Source organism: Necator americanus, chromosome II (genome assembly GCF_031761385.1).
Source record: "Necator americanus strain Aroian chromosome II, whole genome shotgun sequence".
In the NCBI taxonomy this organism is placed as follows: domain Eukaryota; kingdom Metazoa; phylum Nematoda; class Chromadorea; order Rhabditida; family Ancylostomatidae; genus Necator; species Necator americanus.
Window position 1 is genome coordinate 39,672,270 of NC_087372.1, and position 7,826 is coordinate 39,680,095.

Here is a 7,826-nt window from a genome sequence, read left to right on the forward strand (position 1 = left end):
TTTGACGGTGGAGAAGGCGGGGGAAGGGGGAAGGGAGCGGGGGGAGCAAAGAAGGATGCCTTGAATATGAAAGATTCCTGTTCGCGCAAACTTTTCTGATTTTATGAGCCCATCATCGCAAAGTTAACAGAAATGGCAATTCCATTTTAGGATTACAGGATTAAGATCAAGAAATGAATCATCAGGGACATTAATGCTGCTGAACAAAGTCCATATTTAAAGGTGGAGCTGGAAGCATTGGTGGCGGTAGCGGTGCGTTCATACGTATGTATGCACAGTCTCCACAAAACTTTTGGCCCATTGCTCGTCGCATTACGGACACCGCAAACGCGAGTGCAGAGTGGCTACCAGTGCTTCACGCTATTCGCCCCGTAGTCATGACGATCAAAAAGTACAGCCATAAAATTACTTTGTAAATTTTCAAAGAGAATCTACGCGGTCTCAAAAAGCGACAAGTAACGCTCAAAATTAAACCGTAAAGGAACGTACAGTACATAGTGGGTGGTATGAAAAATGAATAATCGCCCATTTTCTTTTCCATGTGACGTTGAGTCACGACCATCAACGATTCGTACAGTCACCGACTTGGACCGATAACGTGAATTGGAGAAAAAACGAAAAATGTCTACAAAGCACCAAAAACTGCGCTGAAATATAAAGTCAGGTGACCGAAGTGAATCCATAAAACTGCGGAAAAAGATATTTAGGTCCATATATTTCGTACTGCAATTCACGGTGACAGATTAAAGGTAAGTAACATACACTTATACTAGTTTCCTTTCAAAATCCAGAACTACTTAACATAATACAACATCCTTGGCAAGATAACATTTGATTTCCAAAAAGATGGGGATTAAAAAGGTTCGATGAACTTCGCTATTCACGTAATGTAAAAAAGCAAAAGAACAAATAAAAGGCAGGGAAAGTTATCTCTCATGAAATTCAGAAAAAAATGAAAACGAAGAAGCGATGCAAAGGGGAGATTGAAGATTATGAAGCAAAACAAACTGCAGGAATCACATTCCAACTCAAGGGGCTTCTTCAGACATCACAGGCTAAACAGATCAGCGGACCCAGTGTGGACGAATACTGGACTTTAAACGTTGTTCAAACGTTGTTCAACCTACGATGGAGATTGCAATTCGTCAACTCTTTTTTTATTTTGTATTTTTTTATGTTGAAAATTGCAAACGGGGATAAGAATAAAACATCACATGTTGTCAAGACTTTTCGATATTTTTTGTAGGAGTAGAAGGCAACCAATTTTCCGGTTTTGTCAAGGAAAATGTAACAAAAAATGACTAGCACAACGTTTGCACTCAATGCGAACAAAATTACAGTCATTTTTTTCCGAGAGTTGCGGAAGGGGTCATGTAACGAACAGCAAAAAAAAAATCGTCCTTTTCTTGGTTCTGCAGCTGATGAAAATCAAAGATATACGGTTTTACAAAGGGAGGAACATCAATCAGAGAACAAATAGAAAATTATTACAAGTTTTTCTGTGTATGTATCGACTTCTCAAATATCAATTGTTAGTGAGAAGTAAATAAACATTGTAGGTTTTTAAACCAGCCCTACAGTAATAGCTATTGGAAAAAAAACCTTCAAGTTTCCGACCAAGATTATTTATAACCCTGATAGCACGAAATTGTTACAGGTTTCAACTAAATTTGTAAAATGATAAGGAGATCAGTAAGAATTTAGCAAAGTCGAAGTGAAAAGGAGCAGAAAATGAAAAAAAAAACAATAGTAGAAAAAAAAACAAGAGAACAACTAGGAAAAAAAGAAGAAAACAGCAGAAGAAACAACAGAACTACATACTCCGCATAGCAAGAGTGTAGTAAAATATCATTGAAACAGCGCAAATATGACAACAATGAATATGGAAGGAGTTTACAAGAACCTCAACAGAACTATTCCACATAAGAAAGCTTCGACAACAAATTTTATGATAGATAAACATCGCAGCTCTGCAACACTTCCCAATTATGAAGGGAGCAAGTGTTGACAAGCATACATGCGATAGCTGGAGCCAGTGCTCCAAACCCCCTTCATTTTCGGACGGTTAGCGAAGGGGGATCCTCATCACTTGGCATGCTCCCTGTGAGGTGATTTCCTTCATCTGAGAAAGGTCCGGCTCCTCCCTGTCGCGCCTATGTTGACAAGACAGAAGTTTGCGAAGATATCAACAAGATATGCTTGATTGTTTCTAAAAATTTCTTCTTGACTACAGCTTAACAATAGAGAAAGCGCGTCAGCTTCCGCTCGCAAGGAACTACTCATCGAAGCATCATCAGACAAAACAACAACTGATGATAATGCACGATGATTTTGTCGAAGCTGCTGAAGAAGACACAAGGGCCAAAGAAAGCTAGTACCAGCATAAAAACTGAGGGTTGGCCGCAGATTACAAATGAAATGATTTAGCCGAGGCAGCCGAGGGTGTCACCTCAGCTCCTCTATTGACTGAAATTCTGGCGATTCTGTAGAGCATTTTTATTCTATGTTATCTTGAAGAAGTTCAGTATGACGAACGGGATTGGAACGAATGCATTAGTCATGTCATTGGTGTCATGTTACTTTTACAGTTCCCTAGAATTCCTCCTCAAATATCACTGGTACTAAGTCGTTAGGAGGAGTTGCTGATGTTTAACGTTCGTTTCAAACAAATGAACAGTTAATTGCAACAAATCCCTCTTTCAAAATCCGCGCTGTGTGACACTCTGACAAAAAAAAAATGGAACATCGAGAGGAGGGAATCCACAACATCGACATCCACCGCTGCACTGCTTACTAGGTTAACCGTGCTCTTTGCCCTTTACGTACAACCAGTTGTATTAAGTATGCGATTTTATGACCTTGAAGCTCCATAGCTACACCAAAGAATGTTAAGCCGATGTTAATTTGTCACTACCTGGAACGGCATCTGTCAGCGAGTTTGCCGGAAAAAAAAATGTATGCGGTTTTACTGAACGTTAACTAGAGAATCCAAAACAACTGTCAGAACTTTGAGCACTTAGAAGAACCAAGAGGATGAAATGAATTTTCCAGGATAAGAACTGATGAAATCAATCCAGAAAATTTTCGTGGTTCTGCAAGTAATAGAGAAAAATATGTGTTGAAGAAAAAAAACGATTGTAGTTGTCCACGGCAACATGACGCCGTTACAAATTCATAATCATTAACTTAAAAAGTGACATTCTTTCAAAATCACTTTCTTAGAATCAATTTCTTAGAAAAAGACTAAGATCACAAAAAATACTCAGAGAATGCCGGTGCTCTCATAGTGTTGGTGAGACAATGAGGCTGCAAAGACTTCCAGCCGGCCTAGATCGATGATGAAGCTGCTTGTTTGTGAGAGAAATAAGTACGAGGGTTAGCCGCAAGTTCTCCAGGGAACCGAGTAAAAGAGAAGAGTAGAGAGTTTCTAGGTGCAATAGGATCGATTCTGGTTGTTGAAAAAAGGCAAAGGACAACTCAATTTTCGTGTTTTTGCATATTTTTTGCATGTATTTCAAGGAATCTCTTGAGAATAAATAACTCGTATCGCACTGTTTTCTCCTTCCTGTATTTTTTTCTCGAATCTATTTGTCAGAACTCATTTATTTATTACCTAATGAGTAGTAGAAAAATTTTCTCTGTTCTGTAGGAAGTTAACGTATCGACAAAACTTTTCTTTTACAATAAATAAACAGGAGGAGAAAATTTTTCTACCCTAGTATCTTGTCGAAGCCAAACAAGTTCAGCAATGATGGAGCACATCCTAGAAAAAAGACTACAGACTCTAAAAAAAAACAACAGTCTATGAAGTAAAAGACCATTTCCTTCCTTTAAACAAGTATTAAAGTGAAGTAGGAGAAATTTATCCAGTTTTTTTCCCCTTTTTTGTTTTTTTTTTCGTACGTTCTCTTTCAGTCTTCTCAATCTATAACAAGAAAACAACAAATCATCGGAAATTGGTCGCAGTTGATGCGAAATTGAATTCGTAATTATTCGAAGACAGAGAAAATGGTTTCGCAGTTCATTTACTGCCACAACACGACGAAATCAATCATAAAATAGCGGAATGTGACGATAATTTATTGCATTGAAAACAAGTTTTGTCACCAATCAACAATAGGTGGGGATTTTTGCACATACAGTCACAAACAATTTTTTTTTCATTCACAAAACCGTTTCTATTGATACTTGAACCCTTATATTACAAAGAAAAAACAGAACCGACCAATAGTTCATCATTATTAAAGCCTATTTTTAGAAAGATAATAGTAATAATTGACATAAAACATATAATTCAGGAGGAATTTCTTGAACAAGTGAGGATCATACCCTTTTCACTCATCTCTTTGCTGGTGAATCCGTACCGACCAGGAAGAAAAAAAGGCTCGCTAGACAAATATGTTTGCTTCACTGTCCAAACATACGTGCCTGATTGAAGGGGTATACACGGAAATCTCGCGCTTTCGCAACGAAGACATGCACTTTTCAAGGAAATCAAAACCTCTAAAATCTTTTAAAACACGCCCTGAAGGGAACTTGTTGTCACTGAGGAATAGATTTCGGAAAGGTTTTCAGAAAAAGCATCTCATATAATAAAAAAATTTGGACATTTTATGAGTAATACAGCATTATCTCTTCGCCTTTAACCCCCGAAAATGTAAGAGAATTGATAGAAAAGGGACGTGGGCAAGAAGAAAGGACACCGTAGCGATCAGGAAAGAAATCAGTCCACAGATCTTCATATTTCCATGATTTTTCATTTGCTCATGCTCCGTATTGTTCATTCAAACTCAAGATATGGTACTATGAAATGTTGAGACACTCTTGGAAATGATTCAAAAGTAACACATATAAACTTGGTGGATCATAGAATAACTGGAAATTAATCTTAAAAGTACAGAGAACATTGAATTAAGAATTTACCTGAAGAATTATCCCGAATTTTCCTTAGCGTTTCAAAGATAACGACGTTTTGAGACAAACTAATCGAAGTCAGCAAAACAATCGATATTGAATTTCTAATATCCACGATAAAGAAGCAAAAGAATTATCCCCTGGAAAGAAACCAGCTCATCTTCTTATCCGTTCCGTTTAATCTACTAAGACCGGAATAAAAAGTAGTACATACTGATTCAGTGATTAGCTCATAAATACATGTAACCACATACTGCCCTCCTCCTATTAATCTCTTAGATTAAGACGTCCCTCTTCCGTGAGTTTTTGCACAGTAAGAGGAATCACTAAATAATGTGATCACGTAAATTCGTAAGCTGAGACTGAGCAGATTATGAGCTGATTTTCATCCTACCATACTAACAGATACAATATGGTAGGAGGAAACTCAATTCATGATATGTCTCACGGTAACAGACAACAAAGAAATGAGTTAGGGAAAGGATTTAGTTGGTAATCCTGTGAAGAAACATTATTCCCAGCTCTTGGAAACTGAAAACCCTTGAGATATCATAAAATATAAGGGTTTTTAGGCTCCTAAAAAGAGTTCTCCTAATCCAGCCACAGGGGAATTAATGTCATACCTTGAACATAAGCGTAAATTGCTGGCATACGATGCGATAAATTATGTACAGAAAAGAACAGTACGATTTTAGAAACGTTAGAAAATACATCCCAACATAAATGAAATGAATATACCGTGTAAAAATAGCTACTATTGGTGTTACAACAAAAATAAAGAAGAGATAATGGTACTATCGAAGATCGGACACAAAAAAAAAGAAATTGGAACTTCCCCTGAAGATGCCAGTACCGTAAAAATAGATTTACAAGCATAGTACAGCTATTAAAGATGTATGCTATTACTGTTCCTCACGAGAAATAAAATTGCAAGCTGAATTCAGGCTCATCGGCTGTTGCTATGGTAACGAACCTGCTGAAAATATCCCCCAGCAATGGACGTATGAAAAAGTTTAGGGATAGGTTCACAGAAAAAAAAACGCGAACTTCAACAAAAAAAAAATATGTAGAGGAAAGGCTGAAGAAAAGAAATGAAGAATTCTGGAGAGGTGGAAAGGTTCTATCGTAGTGTAAGACCATTCTAAATGAAATTTCTAGAAGAAATTCTAGAAATCTCCCAACACAAAGGAATGAATTCACGATTTTCTCCTTAATGATGGTCCAAACAATCGTATTATTCCGGAAATGTTGAGAATTTCAATGAATAGCGGCGAAACGTCGAACGAGAGCACTGCAATCTGCAATAAACGCACTGTGCCCGATCGATACTTCGCAATCGCGCCCACCCTCGTTTTAGCGGCGGCGAAGACGAGTGCCGCCGGATGCGTACAATTCGACAAACTTGTTCCGGATGAGGAGTTTTTTGTTCTCCGGGACTGTAACCATCTACTGATTAATTCCAACAGAGAAGAAATTGCAGTATCATCTCTTCGGAACGGTTCTTTGTTGTCCTCAGTTTGGAATGAAATTAATAATATCGGCCATAAAAGAAGAAAGCATGGAACATTTACATTCACTCATAAACTCATCGAAGAAATTTGCGGTAAGATTTCAATTTGTTCCCTTTTTTTCTTGTACCAACATTTCATGAGTGATTAGTGCCTTATTACTCAGCTACGTAATTCCATGCATAGGAAATCCTTCCATTCCATTTAGTTTATTCATAATCTTCATAATTTAAGTTTAATTCATAATTTAAGTTTACTCATTTTTATTTAATAAGATCAATTGGATGTTTTGATGTTGAGTTATTATCCAAGAATAGGAATCCCGTCCGAACGTCTCAAAGATCTTCAGGAATTCTTCTGGATTCGCTTGAAATTCTCGGACGAAGATCCGTTCTTTTTACGGTTGATGGGTTCTCAGAAGCTCTGACCGATAGACAGACGTTCCGGTATTTCCGTTGAGTTCTGTGATCAGTACAAAATTGCATGAAAACTCAATACAACGAAAAAACTGCACTCTGCGCTTTGGTTAACTCTTTTTGAAGGACTCCTGTCAGAAAGCTACTTTTTTTTCCGCAGAGGAGAAAATTGTACTACCGTTGAGTCCACTAAGTGCATGCACGTATAGCCAATTCCTTGACTGACTTGCTTTTAGTGGAATTGCTCTTTCGCTGTTCTTACTGGAACCAGAAACTTCAAGAAGAAACAATTACATTCGAAATAATATTGGTGGCATTTCTTAAAAACTTCTCAAAATGTATTATTCGATCCGATGCTTTTATTCACACATCATAACTCATTCACTCAGTCACCAGAACTGTAGCCATAACTGATGGTAGCAGAGGCCCCTCCTCGATCGCAACCACTTCGATCCACCGCGCAGTTTCAAGCGCAGCCACTTACGCAAATGCAACGGGTTTCACGTCTTTTTGATATGACTACAAGACCTTACTAAATTCAGGTGCATAGCCTTTTGATAAGTCTTTAAATTACTTCCGTGAATGATAGCCGTATGAGGTTCTTAAAGATGATACTTTCATTCACAATTCTACAACGAAAAACAACGAATATTGTCCATATAAATTTATTGCAAATTACAGCTTAAAAATGCGTCTTGCCTATCCATTATCACACAAAAGATACCGGATAGAACTCTACAAGCGATCGTAGAAACAAACATGACAATCATCACATATCACAAACAGCAATGTATGTGAAGAGAATTTCGACAAAACACTTTTCCCGATAAAAAAAAGACGCTACAGAGCTAAAACTATTCAAATTAGGCAGTCAGTACAAGTTAATTACGAAAAGATAGTACAATATGAAGTAACAAAGTTCGAGAAGTCAGCGTCACCTGGCCTTAACAAAACCGTCTCGAAATGAAACTATCGAGTGAACATTACA